General features: G+C 46.0%; 1 protein-coding gene and 1 non-coding gene across 8 annotated transcripts in view; both read right to left on the reverse strand.

The window, feature by feature from the left end:
- RAP1GAP2 (RAP1 GTPase activating protein 2) overlaps positions 1-19,065 on the reverse strand; it is a 224,252-nt gene that overhangs the window by 150,618 nt on the left and 54,569 nt on the right. The gene's annotated exons all lie outside the window — the stretch shown is intronic.
- On the reverse strand, positions 11,101-11,173 carry TRNAK-CUU (transfer RNA lysine (anticodon CUU)). Its single transcript has one exon. It is a non-coding gene; the product is annotated as a tRNA-Lys (tRNA).

Genomic DNA, 19,065 nt, shown 5'->3' on the forward strand with positions numbered 1-19,065 from the left:
AGGTGCAAAAACTCAGGAGGGGTGGCTAAAAGGATGTCTCCTTAGGGCCCTGCCCCAACTTAGTGCTGCCCTGTGAGTCTAGCAACTGCAAGGCAGTGGCTCCAACTCCAAGGTCTCTTTCACAGCACCTGAAAGCCACCCCAGCTTTTAGACAACCCTAGGGAGGGGAGGGCTCCAAAAATACTGTATTTCCTGCCAACCCCAGAGGGATTTTTTTTAAGTATTTTTAGAAAAATAAGCGTGTAACTTCTTTCACACCCAAGCGTGGGAAGTCAAATCCCTACCTGTTACCCAAACGTGGGCCCCAAATTCAGACTGAGTTTTGTTCAGTGTTGGCCCTGACCAGCTGCCGACCTAGACAGGTCCCTCCCCCAACTGTGAAAATGGGAAGGATACGAATACCACCACCACCCCACCCGGTTGTGGAGTGAATGTTCACAGCAGGGCCTTCCTGACCTCAGGCTGGGGAGAGGTTTGACAGTCACACCTGTTCAGAGCCCAACTGTACAGGGTGCTGCCACAGGCCCCCCGCCCCTCCCCCAAGTCTCTGAGGGCTTTAAGAAATGTGGTGGGGGCAGGAGGGCCAGGAGAGAAGGGAGACGGGAAAGGTCACGCCCCAAGGAGTCACCGTGCCCATGCCCTGGGGAGGCTGTAGCTCTTCTGGGCTGGGGCTGGGACATCTCAGAAGTCACATCTGTCACTGCCCATGAATATACACCTGCTTCCTTTTCTGTCTTAAGGAGACTTTGGAACAGATGAGGAGGCCTGTGTATCTTACCAGACATACTCTCAATATCTTCCTACCTCCAGAGTTTCTCTAACATCATTCAAGGATGGCTCTTCTGATTTTGGAAACGTTCACATACCTCTCATTACTTTTATCTACTTAATGCTTTTCTTGAAACCAACTTACTTTTTAAATTAGTATTTGCAAAAGACTTTATACTAATACCATAATTGGATATAACTGTTTCCCAGAAGCAGAAGTAACTATAAAGGACATATAATACCCTACTCCTTAGGCGTGAGCTGGGCATAGTGACTTCCTTCCAAAAAGTACACTGTGGATGGGGGCGGGGAGGGTAAAGAGTGACTTTACAGAGGAGAACCTTGACAAATACCACTTCTGCCAAGTGATCATGGCCAGCATCAACAGTGATAAGTAATGTTAACTGACGACACAAACAAATAGAAAGGTATTCCATGCTCAAGGATTGGAGAACAAAAATTGTTAAAATGTCCAAACGACTCAAAGCAATCTACAGATTTTAATGCAATCCCTATCAAAAATACCAACAGCAAGGGTGCCTGGGTGGCTCAGTGGGTTAAGCGTCCGACTTCAGATCATGATCTCACCCTTGGTGAGTTCGAGCCCCACGTAGGGACCTGTGCTGACAGCTCAGAGCCTGGAGCCTGCTTCAGATTCTCCCTCTCTCTCTCTGCCCCTCCCCCGCTCATGCTCACTCGCTCTCTCTCTCTCTCTCTCTCTCTCAAAAAGTAAGAACATTAAAAAAACTTGAGATCGTGACCTGAGCCGAAGTCAGATGCTTCACCAACTGTGCCACCCAGACAACCCCCAAAATTTTTTTAAATACCAACAGCATTTTTCATAGAACTAGAAAAAGGAATCCTAAAATTTCTATGGAACCACAAACGACCCCAAATAGCCAAAGCAATTTTGAAAAAGAAGAGCAAAACCGGAAGTATCACAATCCCAGATTTCAAGATATACTACAAAGCAGTAGTCATCAAAACAGTATGGTACTGGCACAAAAATAAACACAGATCAATGGAACAGAGAGCCCAAAAATAAGCCCATGATTATATGGTCAATTAATCTTCAACAAAGGAGGCAAGAATATGCAATGGCAAAAGACAGTCTCTTCAACAAATGGTGTTGGGAAACTGGACAGCAACATGCAAAAGAATGAAACTGGACTCTTACACCATACACAAAAATACATTCAAAATGGATTAAAGACCTAAATGTGGGACAAGAAACTATAACAATCCTAGAAGAGAACACAGGCAATAATTTCTCTGACATAGGCCACAGCAACACTTTTCTAGATCTATCTCCCAAGGCAAGTGAAACAAAAGCAAAAATAAACTATTGGGACCATGTCAAAATTAAAAGCTTCTACACAGCAGGGCGCCTGGGTGGCTCAGTCAGTTAAGCATCCGACTTCAGCTCAGGTCATGATCTCATGGCTCGTGGGCTGGAGCCCCATGTCAGGCTCTGTGCTGACAGCTCAGAGCCTGGAGCCTGCTTCGGATTCTGTGTCTCCCTCGTTCTTTGCCCCTCCCCTGCTCACGCTCTCTCTCTCTCTCTCTCTCTCAAAAATAAAATAAACATTAAAGAAAAATTTTTTAAAAAGCTTCTACACAGCAAAGGAAGCCATCAACAAAATAAAAAGATAACCTACGGAAAGGGAAAAGGTATTACAAATGACATACTCAATTAGGGGTTAGTATCCAAAACATATAAAGAACTTATACAACTCAACACCATAAAGACAAATAACCCAATTAGGAAATAGGCAGAAGACATGAACAGACATTTCTCCAAAGAAGACATCCAGATAGCCAATAGACACACAAAAAGATGCTCAACATCAACCATCATCAGGGAAATGAAAATCAAAACCACAATGAGATACCACCTCACACCTGTCAGAACAGAACAGCTAAAATCAAAAAACACAAGAAACCACAAGTGTTGGTGAGGATGTGGAGAAAAAGGGATCCTCATGCACTATTGGTGGGACTCCAAACTGGTGCAGCCACTGTGGAAAAAGAGTATGGAGGTTCCTCAAAAAATTCAAAATAGAATTATCATACGATCCAGTAATTCTACTACTGGGTATTTACCCAAACAGTATGAAAACACTAATTCAAAGGGATATATGCACCCCTGTGTTTACTGCAGCATTATCTACAACAGTCAAGATATGGAAGCTACCTAAGTGTCCACAGAGAGATGAATGGATAAAAAAGATGTGGTAGATACAATGGAATAATATTCAGCCATAACAAAGAATGAAATCTTGCCATTTGCAACAACATGGGTCGATCCAGAGGGTAAAATGCTAGTGAAATAAATCAGAGAAAGACAAATCCATATGATTTCACTCATAAATGGAATTTAAGAAACAAAACAAATGAGAAAAAGAGACAGAGAGAGAAACGAAGAAACAGACTCCTAATTATACAGAACAAATTGCTTACCAGAGGGAAGGTGGGCAAGGAGATGAGTGAAGTAGATAAAGGGGATTAAGAGTACACTTATCATGATGAGCACTGAGTAACATATAGAACTGTTGAATCACTATATTGTATACCTGAAACTAATATAACACTGTATGTTGATTATACCGGAATTAAAATTTTTAAAAAAGAAAAACAGTGATAAATCACGTTGACAGCATGTGTCTTTGATATGATGTGATGAAAATGGTAGTCTACCTCCCCAAAACTTGTAACCACAGTTTAATCGTGAGAAAAACATCCAGCAAATCCCAATTTTTTTTTCCTAGGGACACCCTGGAATCTATCCAACCTGTATTCCTGATAACTCTCAAAAATCAAGCAAAGTCTGAGAAACTATTATAACCAAGAGGAACCTAAGGAGACATGACGACTAAATGTAATATAGTATCCGGAAGGGATGCTAGAACAGGAAAAAGGACATTAGGGAAAACTAAGATAAATCTGAATAACCTATGGACTTTAGTTAATAATAATATATAGGGGCTCCTGAGAGGCTCAGTGGGTTGAGGTCCGAATCTTGATTTCAGCTCAGGTCATGATCCCAGGGCCGTGGGAGGGAACCCCACCTCAGACTCCACACTGAGCGTAGAGTCTGCTTAAGATTCTCTCTCTCACTCTCTCTCTCTCTCTCTCTCTCTCTGCCCCTCCCCCCAACATGCTCTCTCTTTATCTCTCTCAAATTTTAAATTAATAATATATCAATATTGGTTCATTAATTATAACAAATGTACCACACTAACCCAAGATATTAATAATAGGGGAAATGGTGTTACGGGGTAAATGAGAACTCTCAATTTTCTGGTAAATCGGAAACTGCCCCAAAGTCTATTTTTAAAAAAGTAAATACGATGGTTTTTGGCTTTCAGCTCAGAGGCGGCGAAGGTGCAAGTGTCTCTGGTTGTCTTGAATCCAGGTTCATGCGACACCAGCCACCTCCACTTTGCCACCTAAGTTCGACCCCAATGGGATCAAAGCCGTATAGCTGTAATGCACCGGTGGGGAAGTCGGTGCCATGTCCATCTGCCGTGGCTCCCAAAATCGGCCTCCTGGATCTGTCTCCAAAAAGGGTTGGTGATGACATCACCGAGGCAACCAATGATTGGAAGGAAGGGTCTGAGAAGTGCAGTGAAATGATTCAGAACAGACAGGCCCAGACTGAAGTGATACGTTCTGCCTCTGCCCTGATTATTAAAGCCCTCAAGGATCCGCCAAGAGACAGAAAGAAGCAGAAAAACATTAAGCACAGTGGGAATATCACTTTTGATGAGGCTGTCAACATCGCCCAACAGACGTGGCATCAATCTTCAGCCAGAGAACGCTATGGAACCATTAAGGCGATCCTGGGGACTACCCAATCTGTGGGCTGTAATGTTGATGGCCGCCACCCTCATGACATCATAGATGACATCAACAGCGGTGCAGTGGAATGCCCCGCTAGTTAAGAACCACAAAAGGAGGAGCGCCTGGGCGGTGCAGTCCGTTAAACATCCGACTCTTGACTTCGGCTCAGGTCATAATCTTACGGTTCAGGAGTTCAAGCCCTGTGGCGGGCTCCGTGCTGACGGCTCGGAACCTGCTTGAAATTTTCTCTCCCTCTTTCTCTGCCCATCTCCCACTTGCTCGCTCTAGCTCGCTCTCTCTCAAAATAAACAAACATTAAAAAAAAAAAAAAACTACAAAGGAAAATATTTCAACAAAGGCACCTGGGCGGCTCAGTCAGTTGAGCATCTGACTTCGGCTCAGGTCGTAATCTCGTGGTTCTTGGGTTGAACCCCACATCGGGCTCACTGCTGTCAGCATGGAGCCTGCTTCCGATCCTCTGTCCCCTGTCTCTCTGCCCCTCCCCCGCTCATGACCTCGCTCTCTCTCTCCCTTTCAAAAAAAAAATTTTTTTTTTAATTAAAAAAATTTTAGCACGTAGCTTAGATTATCTCCTTGAGGTTGTAAGGAACACTGAAAGAGAACTGAAAAGAGAACGGCTTTCTCTCTAGTGACCAGTGTCAGGCAATGCTGCATCCTTGTACCACCCAATGTCACCCTTCCCAGTTCCAATTTTGGAACAGCTGCACCATTCCACATATGCCCACCTTCCTCCTTATTTCATCTGGAACTCGGAGAATGAGCAAAGGGCTCGGATGGTCCCCTTGTGGGACAGCGCCGTGGTCCCCTTGTGGGACAACGCCATGGTCCTCTGTGGAGAAAATCACCCCACCCATCCTGAGGGGTCCATGGCCTGGTGCTGGCCACCATCTCAGCTGTCCAGGAAAGTTTTGAGGGCAGGCGTTGCCCACTCCGAGCAGGAGAACCACCTCAGAGGGTAATGAACACCATTCCCTTGGGTGCAGGCATTTTCACACCTGTTATTCCCCCTGGATACCCGCAGCTCTACACAGAAAGGATATTAATATCCTCCCCATTTGCTAGATGGGTAAACTAAGACCAGAGAGGTTACTACTTCTGTCCAGGATTACATGGCTACTGAGAAGCAGAGCTGGGACCCAGCCACAAATAGATACTGACCCACCCCCTATAGACGCTGACTCCCACAAAATCCAAAATGAAGAGTACTGGAGAGCCCAGGAGATGAGATGACAGGGCAGAGGCTTCCCATGCCTATCACCAGCCTTCTGCCTGCTCAGTACCCAGGCCCTTCTTCTGGTTGACAGACGTTGATTTTCCCTTGGGAAACACTCTGACACCACTGTTGCTTTTTGTGATTCAGGTGGGATTATCTCTCTCAACCTACCCATCCCAAACTCTGAGGTGGGTATGTGGGCCAGGCCTGACCAATCCATGGATTCCACTCCCTAGGCCACAGTGATTGCTTCAGGAATGGACACGTAAACCTAGTTGGTCCAGAGTAAACACCTGATTTTTTTTGCTGGCTCCACAGGAAGAAGAAGCTTACCAACCCCTGGGGTTTCCAAAGTCGGTGGCTGTCTTACAAGAGGAAAGTTGCCTAGGAATGAAGTGAATGTAGAGGAAACCAGAGCCAAGAGATGGGGACAAGCAGATTGTCTATTTTCTGACCCACCTGGATACAGCCATTCCTGAAGCCAAGTTTTCGTAAAGGTATCCATTACAAGATGGTTTTCTTATTTGCTTTTCCTTTTTGTGTCTTTTTTTTTTTCTTAAGCCAATCTGAGTTAGATTTTTGAAATTCATAACCTAGTTAATTAATGTAGATCTGTACTCAACAGGTAAGGAAACACATGAGGGGGCAAAGTAAGAAGGCCACATCACTCCCTCAACCCCAGGGGAGTATCTGCAAGGTGGGCCATGGAGAAGCCTTCCCAGGAGGAACCCCTGGAGCTGCTTCTCTAACACAGACACACCTGGATGCACCAACCCACCCAATGAGTGACAGTCTTGGGGACAGTCTGTGCAGAGTCCTCTTGGCCCTACCAAGGGGAAAGCAGATGGGCACAATTCTGACCCTGCAGATAAAACAGAAATATCTCCCTTCCCTCTGCTATCAGCACGCAGTTCACTCGTTTCACCTTGTTTCAATAAAATCAAGGACTATTCAAGGAAAATGTAAAAAGAAAAAAAAATAGGGGAGTGGGGGACATTCAGACAAATCTAAAATGTGGGACATTCTATAAAACAACTTTACCAAGTCTGCTGTTCTATATTTAAAGAGACTAAAAAGATGTCACAACAAAGTGCAGTAAGTGACCATTAACAATAAGTCAATGATAGGGGTGCCTGGGTGGCTCAATCAGTGGAGCGTCCAATTCTGCATTTCAGCTCAGGTCATGATCCCAAGGTCATGGGATCGAGCCCCAAGTTGGGCTCTGCATTGAACATGCAGCTTGCTTGAGATTCTCTCTCTCTCTCTCTCTCTCTCTCTCTCTCTGCCCCTCTCTTCCACCTGTGCTGTCTCTCTCTCTAAAGAATAAGAAAATAAGAAAAAGAAGTGGTCAATAATATAACCTAATATGCAGTCCATATTCAAACTCAGAACAACTGGAAACATTTAGATGTGGACTATATATTAAATTATATTAAGTTAATATTAATTTGTTTACATGTGATGATAGTATTGTGCTTATGTCAGAGAATGGTATTATTTCAGGGAGTTTTAGGTGAGTATTTAGATGTAAGGTGTCATGACGTCTGCAACTTGTCTCTGCCTCTCACCCTCATTACGCAGAGAAAGAGAGAAAGGCAACAACTGTCAAATGTAAATAACTGGAGAACTGGGGTGAATACAGGTGCTCACTGTACTATTCTTCTGATCTTTGCATAGACTGGTAATCTTCTAAACAAAATGTTGGAAAAAAAACCCACATCACCCTTGCCTATCCCTGCCCTCAAATCTGCACACACAGGGGCGCCTGGGTGGCTCAGTGGGTTGAGCGTCTGATTTTTTTTTAATTCTTTTTTTTAACGTTTATTTATTTTTGAGACAGAGAGAGACAGAGCATGAACGGGGGAGGGTCAGAGAGAGGGAGACACAGAATCTGAAACAGGCTCCAGGCTCTGAGCTGTCAGCACAGAGCCCGACGCAGGGCTCGAATTCACGGACTGCAAGATCATGACCTGAGCCGAAGTCGGCCGCTTAGCCAACTGAGCCACCCAGGCACCCCAGAGTGTCCGATTTTTGATTTGGGCTCAGGTCATGATCTCACATTTGGTGGGATCGAGCCCCACGTCGGGCTCTGCACTGGCAGGGTGGAGCCTGCTTGGGATCCTCAATCTCTCTCTCTCTCTCTCAATAAAAAATAAGCTTAAAAAAATCTTCACATACATACGTGTGCATGTGCAGCAACCACGTGTATACACACATGCATGCATGCATTCTACAACACAGCAGACTGGTGTGCAAAGAGCATTGGGCCAGAGTCAGCAGAACCAGCTTCCGGACCAGATCTGTCCTCTCATTATCTGTAGGTCCTTTCCCTAGTCTGTTTTCTCAGGGGTAAGATGAAGACTGAAGCTTCTACATACACCCACAAGATGCTGCAGGAGCATCTGGATGGATGGGACAGTATAGTGAAGGGGTTCAGAACTGAAGACAGGGCCAAGATGAGAAGGTCCTTCTTCTAAGGCAGAGATGACAGGAACTGTCTCCTAGGTCACCCCCTTTCTCCCCAGTTGCACGATTCTAGGCCTCTCAGGGGACCCAGTGCTTAGAACGTGACCTTAAGATAGGCAGACAACACCCCTGGACTAGCCCAATGAGAACTGGCCTCCCAGCTTAATCAGCAAAGGAAATGCATCCGGGCTCCGAGCTATGGCTTCAGCTTCCCCGAAGAACCCACAGGGGAGGACTGGTGCCTTCTAACTGTGAAGGAATGAAAAGCGAAGGCCAGCGCCCCTGAACTTGGCTGGGAGGTCACTGCATTCAGGCTCACATCAACTTGCTAGCCATCTCTCGTCACTAAAGCTTTCTGGATGTCTGGGGCTTCTGAACAGAGAGAGGTGGAGGACGTTCTCAGCAAAAGACCTTCCTGCAAAGATCTCAGGCAGGTGCAGGAACTGCAGAAGGCAACAGTCCACTGACTGAGACAGGACTGTGCTGCTCTGCGCGGAGGGTATGGAGGGCAACCAACATCTGGAGAGACTGGAGGGTGAGCCAGAGACGTGCAGTCATAACAAAGAGGATGCCTAACCCAACAAACTGGCGACAAGTAAAACCTACCAATGGTGGGTGTAGAAGCTGGCAGCAATCTAGCAGTATGCTTAAAATAAGTCACCTGCCCTACCCCCAGCAGTATCACCGCTAAGATTTGGTCAGGTCTAGAGAAACATTCCCAGGTGTGTCCAGAGACAAGTACAAGAATGTTCACTGGAGCACCTTCTGTAAGAGTAAGAAAAATAGTAGAAACATTTCTCTCATTTAGAGACAAAACAGGTAAGTAGGATGTGATATAGTCACAAACTAGCTACTATACAACGAAATACAAGAAAGAGCTAAGTCTATATGTACGAACATCTATGGTTACTTAAGATGCACGTAGGGGCGCCTGGGTGGCTCAGTCGGTTGAGCGTCCGACTTCAGCTCAGGTCATGACCTCACAGTTCATGAGTTGAGCCCCACATTGAGCTCTGTGCTGACAGCTGGGAGCCTGGAGCTTGCTTCAAATTCTGTGTCTCCCTCACTCTCTGCCCCTCCTCCACTCACACTTTCTCTCTCTCTCTAAAAAATAAATAAAAATTTTTTTAAAAAGATGCACATAAAAATATTTAATATGTAAAAAAAACATGTACCAAATTCTGAAAAGCGGCTACTCTGGGGAAGAGAGGAAGAGAGTGGCATTGCTGGCAACAGGAGATTTTACGTTTAATTTATCTGGGGTTGTTTTTGATTTTGTTTTTATTATTTTCAAGAGAGAGAGCATGTGGTTGCATATGAGCAGGAGAGGGGCAGAGAGGTGAGACAGGATCCGGACAGCAGAGTAATGGTCTGGGCTTTTCTTTAATGTGTTTTTATATTACTTGTGTAATATAAAATTAAGCTTCTAAAAAGAATCACCAATTTCTAAAAGTAAATCCACACAGTGAAATACCACACAGTTATAAGAAAAGGAGGAGGAGGAGGAAGAGGAGGAGGAGGAGGGATAAGAAGCTTTCAATGGAAGGCTATGGAAAGACCTGCAAGATATATGCTGCAGTGAGAAAAGCGAGATGCAGGAGCACCTGGGTGGCTCAGATGCTTAAGTGTCTGACTCTTGTTTTCAGCTCAGGTCACAATCTTACGGTTCATGAGATGGAGCCCCGCATCGGGCTCCATGCTAACAGTGCACTTGGGATTCTCTCTTTCTCTCTCTCTCTCTCTCTCTCTCTCTCTCTCTCTCTGCCCCTCCCCTATTTGTGGGTGCTCTCTCTCTCAAAATAAAAAAAACTTTAAAAAAGAAAAAAAAGCAAGACTGTAAACCAGTGTTGTGTCAGATACTACTTTTTATGTACAAAATAGGGGTACAAAGAATATACGTTCATATTATACAGGAAATATAAACAGAAGCGTGGGAAAGAACCTCTTAAGTGGATTCAGGAAGGAGGTGACTAGTTGCACCTGGAGTAAGAGCAAAACTTCTCACCATATATATTCTTGTGTCAATTTGGTTTTTAAACCAAATGCATGTAAATACATCTCCCATTCGAAAGATATTTATGACTACGTAGCACCAGCCAGGATAACCACGATACTCTAGACAGCATCATGGAAACATTCAGCAACAGTCATAAAAACAGAGGTCCAGACCCTTTGGGTCAGTTATTCCATCCTTGGGAATATATATCCTAAGGAAATAAGTTCTGCACATGCAAGAAACTACATGCACCAAAATGGTTGTGCCATGGGCATTTCTGGGGACAGAGAATTTGAAGCAACCTAAATGCTCACTAATAAGCGATCAGTTCATGTATTGATGCCCTGGAGACCAGGCTGCTGGGCGGTCCATGGGCTACCTCCCTCGGGACGCTCCTCCACACCCGTCCCAAACATGGGTCTCAGGACAATGACAATTGAGGGCTGGTGACCAGCCTTCCGGTGACCAGGATGGCTGACAGCACAGGTGAAAGCACTGACACTCAAGGTTCCCAGGGGGAGCCCCACACCCTGTGTGCCTAAGTCACTGGCCTCATGAGAGCTGCAGGTCCCCCCAAATCCCAATTCAACGAGTCTGAGGCAAAGGCGAGGAATCCGATTTTTAACAAGTATCCCAGGTGGTCCGCTTTGATAACCACTGGCCTATGTCAATGCAAACCTGGAAAAAATTTCTGTTAGGGAGAGAAGATTAACTACAGGAGCCTTCTGCTTCACTTTTCTGTGTTTTCTCTCAGTTCTTTTATTTTTTTTATTATTTTTTTAAGTAGGCTCCATGCCCAACGTGGGGCTTGAACTCACGATCCTGAGATTAAGAGTCGCATGCTCTACCGACTGAGCCACCCAGGCGCTCCGTCTCATGTTTTCTTTAACGTTATGTTATGTTACCTTTCCAGTAAATACAGACCTGCACGCATGGATAATGATTTTTGTATATAAGCACAAGATGGGAAGGTGAGGTTTTCTGGAAGCAAATGTCTCAGTCCTATTTTCCAGACAGACCAGAAAGCTCTATATATTATACTAATGACACGTTAGCGATTCATTGCTGTTATTATATTAACCTCAATTATTCACTATTGTACTATAAGTACACACACATTATTATTAATAAATGTTATTATAACAAGCAATTTCACTGCATTTGCTATGCGTACTGTTGGAGGCACTTTACACTTATTGACCCAAATAACCCTCAGGACCACCTTTATGGTATTACTCCCATTTTACAGATGTAGAAGCTGAGAGACAGAAAGGTTAAGCAATGTGCCCAGGGTCTCGACCTAAGGCACACAGCTGGACTTCCCACTAGGCAGGAGGCTTTAAGAAACCAAGCTCTTCAGCACTGTGCTCACCCAACAGCCTTAATCCTGACAGATGACAGCCAGGAGGGCAACACCAGGTTGGGGACCGTTCAGTCTCCACGGAGAAATCACTCAAAGGGCATGTCCTAAATGTGAGGTGGGGTAGATGCTTTATCTCTGTCGACTAAAATGACCTTTTCCTAACAGTCTATATTGAGCTCTTTTCCTGTTTCATGCCAACTGTTCTGCTGTCCAGTTCTCCCTTCTTAGCCCACGTTCCCACTGTCAGGGATGATGTAAGGTTGCTGCTCAAAGGAGGTGATACAGGTGCACTGGGCAAAGTACCGGGAGGTGGGCCCAAGGGGTCCTGGAGTAAAGGGTCCCCAGAAACATTCTCTGTTGATGGGGGTCACTACCCAAGCTCTGGCCTTTCCTTTCATGGAGAACTGAAGCCCCAAGAACAGGGGTAGGCACAGAGATAAAACACAGTGCCTTCCTGACCCTAATTCACCACTCCCTCTATCTGAGCTACATCAGGAAAGCAAGTAATTAATCTCTGAGACAGGAACCAGCTTCACCAGGGAGCAATGGGACAGGGGAGGAGAAGAGACTGGGAGAGAGCAAAACAGAGAAGCCAAGAGAGATGGGAAAGACACAGATACCAAGAAACAGGGACGGAACAATCCCCAACAGAGGAGATGAGCAAAGAAACACTGAAAAGAGCACAGCAGAGGGAGCACAGCAGTCAGGAAATCATCACCTGCTCTTCTGGCCCTGGCCAGGGCTCCCTCTCACATGGACCTCATCTCCCCAGACAGCAAAAGCACACATCCCAGGTTATAAACCTGAGGTCAAGGCACCTGTTCCCCATCTGCCTGGCCTGCCACCCAGAGAGCAGGAAGCCTGTGCCAACAGCACCATCTGCTGGCACAGGGGAGAACTGTGTGTTTCCAATTTGCCACCGCCCAGACAAGCCAGACAAGTCTCATCCCACTCCTGACCCTCCTTCAGCATCTTTGCACCTGCCAAGCCTGTCAGTCCTCAACACACTCGTTCTGTTCCCACTGCCTGGAATGTTCTTCCCCCAGATATCCCCGTGGCTGGCTCCTTCTCTTCCTTTGGGTCTCCACTTAAATGTCACTTCTATGGAGGGGCTATTCCTGACTACTCACCTAAAGTAGCCCCCTGTCATGCCTTCTAATCACCTCACTACCGTGTTTCCTTCCCAGGACTGGGAATTATCTGAAACTACCTGGGTTCTTGTCTTCCTCCCTCATTAGAAAGTACCACGAGGCCTGTCTGGACCTTAACAGTCCACTTTTGCATGACCTGTACTCAGAACAGGCCTTGGCAACAAGCATTTTTGAATGAATGGTTGAATATTCACTCAGCTGAGCTACGCTGAGCTCAAGAACCCAGCTTCAAACTCCACAGGGATGCCCCACGAGCTCCTCCCCATTCAAGCCCAAAGTCATTATCTTCCCCTGCAAACTGGGTTTTCCTCCTGCACGCCCAGCACAGTGACCCTCGTCTGCAAATTCTCTAGGCGTGAAACCCCCATTTCTATGGGGCTCTCCTGTCACACTGCTCACATGGACCACACACCTCATCTGAAGATCCCCTACACATGGCCATGGCCGGGCCCCTCCCCTCCAGCCCCAGCCCCCACCCCCACCTCCAGGTTCCTCACCTCCCAGATCCCTTCCCAGGACTGCCAAAGCTGCCTTCCCAGGGGCTCTCTCTGCCACTCACCCAGGCACCCACCACCTCCTCAGCACCACACTGGAGACCCTCCCTGAGCATACCCCACTCCTGCCCCAGTACCTGACTCACTATTTCTCAAACAGCTCCATATACTTGCCCACCCCGGGCTCTTTGCCTTGTTGTGCCCTCAGTCAGAAACACCCCTATAATCCCCCTCCTGGGGGATTCCTTTTCAACTTTCAAATGTTGCCTCCTTTAGGAAGCCTTCCCTGATTCCACAAGGAAGAATTCACTGCTCCTCCCACATCTTTACTGGCATTGCCTCACACTTTGCAGTTGGCTATTAAATGTCTCTCTCCTCCCATACATGTGAGCTCCTTGGGCACAGGGACCAGGATCACCTAACCACTCTCAGTGTCTTCAGTAATGGCTACGGACATGAGCACTAAAGGCTGTGCTAGCACTTTCCATGTGAATTCATTCAGTCCTCGAATATCCCTGTGAGGTAGGGACTCTCATTATCTTCACTTTCCAGATGGGAAAACAGAAGCTCAGAGAGGATTTGGGGGTTTATCCAAGGAACCTCATTAGGGAGGGACAGAACCAGGATCCCCATCACCCAAATCAATGCCTGGCACAAAGCAGGTCCCCAGTGAATATTCATGAGCTGAACAAACACCTCTCTCTCTCCTGCATCAGACCTCAGTGCCGTTTACAGCCCTAAGGCATGAACACCCTGCGTTCCTGCTTTCTCTGTGCCAATTCTGACCCAGTTATATAAGCCAAGTTTCTCCTCTTCTCCCCTCCTTCTTCCCCCTCCTGTGAGCCAAAGGACCCTGCCATGTCAGGTGAGAGAAAGACTACGGACAAGTCTACGTTTAAAGGGCATGTAGGTGAAATTAGACATTGTACATGGGGTGCCTGGGTGGCTCAGCCAGTTAAGCATCTGACTTCAGCTCAGGTCATGATCTCGGGGTCCATGAGTTCGAACCCCGCATCGGGCTCTGTGTTGACAGCTCAGAGGCTGGAGCCTGCTAGGATTCTGTCTCTCTCTCTGCCCTGCTTGCGTGCATGCACGTTCTCTCCCTCTCTCTCAAAAGTAAACAAACATTAAAAAGTTAAAAAATAATAAAAAAGAAACTAGACACTGTACAGAGGCATGCCTCAAAGCTTCCAGGTGTACCTTTCAGAATCGCCACAGGCATCTACACCTACCTCCTCTTCCTCTTCCGTAGCTGACCCTCCTTACATCTGCACTGTATACAGAATTTGCAGTGCACTATTTCCCATTTCAATTGTGTGGTTTCCCCACTCTGTCTAATCAATAATTGTTCTAGTATTGTTTTGTACTCTTTCCAACTGCCTTATTTATTACACAGCCACTCAGGGACATGGCTGCCTCTTCTGACCTTGACTCAATGGGTATGTGAGCTGTGAGTTCCGGACAGCTAACCCAAGGGGAAGCGTGTGGTGCACAGCCAGCCCACATTATTCTCTATGCTCAAGACCCACCACAGCAGGTACAATAGCACCTGCTCAGGACTTGCAGTTGACTAAGAGCAGACTGTGAAGCATCAAGAAAAAGATAAAGGCAAACACGGGTTTTTGACTGGATTAGCATCCCAACAGCTTTTCTTTCTCAGACACTTACAAATTCCCGAACCCACATCATTCGGGAGGCAGGACCTGCTGTCGTCTCTGACAAAGCCTGGGTCCCAGTTCACTCCAAGGAACTCTCCCAGAGCAGGAGACCAAAACGCGAAAGGCAGAGCTGTCTTAGGTGTCCTCTCTGAACAGAGCCCTCTTATAGCCATGAGCCCAGAAATCAACTTGGTCAGAAGGGAAAGAGGAAGTACATCCAAGCCCCTGGCTGATGCGGCTTCCACAACAGTACCTCGAAGTCCCGGCTTCAAGCGTGAACAGAGAAAGTGCCAGGGGCCAGGTATCAGGAAGCCAGCCCTACCCCCATCCTCCATCCCCACAACATCCAAATACTCTGGAACCAGGCACAACCACCCCTGTCTACTGCACGCTCTACAACCTGTGCCTGATACTCCTGGAAGGCAGCAACCATCATTCCCTCCCAGTATGAACTCCCTCCATTACTCCATGTGCCCTCGGTGGGACCAGCAGCATCGATGTGTGTCTGTGTGAGTGCACAGCACAGTTCCGTCCTTCCATGCCTGAACCTGTGTCTGAGCATGACACTGGGTCTGCCTTCGGGCCTGCGCTCAGAACTAAGCATGATCAAGAGAAGAGGATGACAAAGCCTACGGAGGCAGACAACCCTGGTTGAATCCCGCTCCATCCTGTGCCGCCTATATGACTGGGGCAGGTCACTTTACCACCCTGAGCCTTGGCTTCTTCCATTTTAAAAAGGAAAGAACGGGAAGAACCACTTCATGGGACGGTTGTGAGGACGAAATGAGGAAGGAAGCCAGTGCTCTGGAACCGGTAGCTATTTTTATTGCTGTTATAATGAAATGTGGCAGCAAACATGCTTGTGCTTTTCAGGGACTGTGTTTCCGAGAGTGGATGGGACTGTGTGTATGACTCCATGCGAGGTCCTGTCTAAATGCATGTACCTGTGTGTGCGTGTCTGAGTGTGAATGCAGGAGCCCATGACTTATTGCAGTGGACTTAATGAACTGGACATCAACTGCTTCTCTCTGCTCCTGTCCCCGGGCCCAAGGAGACAGGAGCTGTGTGCCAACTCCCTCCTGCCAAGGAAAACTGCTCCTGGCCACCTCCTTGGCGCCACCTAGTGGCACTGGATTTGTGAAGCTCAGACACCTGGCCTGGGAGTCCAGGAACGTATCTGCAGCAGGTGACAAGTCACAGACTATACAACCTCTGGGCTTGTTCAACCCTTGGAAAACCTCCAAGGGAAGTCTAGCCTTCTGTCTCAACCAGAGATGCCTAACAGAACTTTCTGTAACGATGGAAATGTTCCGTACCTGTGCTATCCAGTACAGCAGCCAATAGCCAAGTGTGCTTATTGAGCACTGGAAATGTGGCTAGTGCAAATACGGAACTGAATTTTTAATTGTACTTATTTTAATTATTATTTTTTATTTTTTAACTTTTATTTATTCTTGAGAGACAGAGACAGACCATGGATGGGGGAGAGGCAGAGCAAGAGAGGGAGACACAGAACCCAAAGCAGGCTCCAGGCTCTGAGCTGTTGGCACAGAGCCCCACGTGGGGCCCGAACCACAAACCTTGAGATTATGACCTGAGCCAAGGTCGGACGCTCAACCGACTGAGCCACCCAGGCGCCTCTTAATTAATTTAACTTTAAACTGCCACACACAGGACAACTCTAGTCGGAAGGACTGTCTGAGCCCTGGTATCCAGCTATGCCCAAACCAGACAGACCAACTCCCTGGCCCTCCCAGCCACAAGAACCAAGGCAGTCCCTTTTCACAAAGGCTGGTTTGACTCTGGCCATGTCCAAAGAGTCCTAACCAATCAGATGATGACCAACCGACCAATCGGATCTCCTCTCCTAGGACATATGAATGCATGAGGCGCTCAAAGAAGGCAGCAGGAAGCAAGGACACCTGCTACTGAAAGACAAGAGGAACCAGGCCCCTGGGCTTGCTAGTGGGTCCCCGGGGATGCCAGTGCACCACACTTCTAGGATGCTGCACGTCCCAATCCTGGAAGAGTTAGGGCCCCACGTGACTGAAGAGCCTCCGAAGAGCAAAGAGAAGCTTGGACTTAGAGACACATAAACCTGGTTCTGTTCTCAGATTGCCAGTTGTGTGACCTTAGGCAAGTGACAGCCTCTCTGAGGCTAATTTTCCTCGCCTGTGAAATAGGAATCAGAGTACAAATCTCCTAAGGACTGGGTAAAGATCAAGATAATGCATATAAAAGCATCTCCTACAGTGCAGCTGTGCAGAATAAGCACACAATGTTTGCTAGATTATTATTCATTCTATATAGCTTTATATTAAGCCATCATCATGTAAGTTTTTATAAACTGAAAAAAAAAAACCCAATCCCTGACTAACAGAACAATTATCTGGGTCATCCAGATGCCACGCCAGGACATGCGCCATGGCTCCCCCCTTTCCTTCCAACCAAGTCCAGCCAGCCTCCACATCTTGCAGATCCCACCCTGTAGCACCTTGCAGCTAGCCATCCATTTCGAGAGCACACCTGAAGCCGCCTTCATCTTTCTCTCTTTTAATTTTTTTAATGTTTATTTATTTTTGAGAGAGAGGCAGAGTGCGAGTGGGGGAGGAGCAGAGAGGGAGGGAGACACAGAATCCAAAGCAGGCTCCAGGCTCCGAGCTGTCAGCACAGAGCCCGACGCGGGGCTTGAACTCAAGAACCGTGAGATCGTGACCTGAGCTGAAGTCGGACGCTTAACCGACAGAGCCACCCAGGCGCCCCCCTCCTTCATCTTTCTCTTGACCCATTGTGGGTTCGCGTCCATCAGCTCCAAAGGAGTCCCTCAGGGTCTCCCCAGGCGGTCACAGTGACCTTCCTATAAAGCTCCAGGCCTCCACTTAAAGCCTCCAACTATCTCCCTGTAGCTAAACTAATTGAATGCACACCCTGAAGCCTGACCACCCGGGCCCTCCGCCCTTTCGACCTGATTCCTCTTCCAATGCTCCAGCCTCACTCGTTCACTTGAGCAAACCTCGCTCTTTTTCGCCTCTGAGCTAGCGTAAGATTCAACAGACAGGCCATAGGAATCACACAGAAACCCAGAAAGATAACTTCGGATACATAGGAATTTAGTACTGAAAGTGAAAAATTGAAGTCTAGAGCTGGAATGACATATCCGATTATTTGGGAACATAAAATTATAATTTAATCTCTCATCTTATCCCAACTAAATTCCAAATGGATTAAAGAATTAATGTGAAAAGAAAAGAGTTAATGTGAAAAGGAAATAAATAAATACATACATACATACATACATACATACATACATACATAAATGGCACCATCGACTTTCTGGATGGAGAAGGTCTTTCTAAGCATAAAAGTAACAAAGAAGTCACAAATGAAAAGTTTGACAGATTTTACTATCTTAAAATTTTAAACTTTCATACCAAAAAACAAGAGTAAAATTTAAGGGCAAAGGGTAAACTGAGAAAGATTATTTGGAAATAAAAATATGAATGACAAAGCGTTCACAACTTTAATTACCAAAGAGTTCTAATGAGTCAGCAGGAAATATATGAATATCCCAATAGAAAAACAGGCAAGAGTCATTAAGAAATATTTTCCCAAAAAATAAAATTTGAAACAATCTGTGAAAATATGTTACCTTTAGTGGTAGTCCAAAAAGTAATCAAAGACACAAAGATTTATATTCAAGGATGTTTTTGCAGCATTATTTATTAATAGTTAAAAATGTATAAGACAACCTTAATATCTAAAAAATAAAGCAATGATTAAATAAATTATGAAACATCATAATAGGATTGTTATGCAATATTTTTAACCATGTTTTTAAAGAGTATTTAATCGTGTCAAAAATGTAATTACCTAATAACTTTTAAAAGGAAGCTAAAAAGCACAAAAAGACTAAAAAGAAACATCAAACTAATAACATTTCAGGTGGCAGGGCATGGGTTTTTATTTTTCCACCCCAATATTTGTATGCATTTATAAATCTTCTACAGTGAGCATGTACTATTTTTATAATCAAGAAAAAGGCTATTTTTAAAAAAGGGACGCCTGGGTGGCTCAGTCGGTTAAGCATCCGAC

The sequence above is a fragment of the Panthera pardus genome, unplaced genomic scaffold, assembly GCF_024362965.1.
Source record: "Panthera pardus isolate Hobbes unplaced genomic scaffold, ASM2436296v1 HiC_scaffold_3, whole genome shotgun sequence".
NCBI lineage: Eukaryota > Metazoa > Chordata > Mammalia > Carnivora > Felidae > Panthera > Panthera pardus.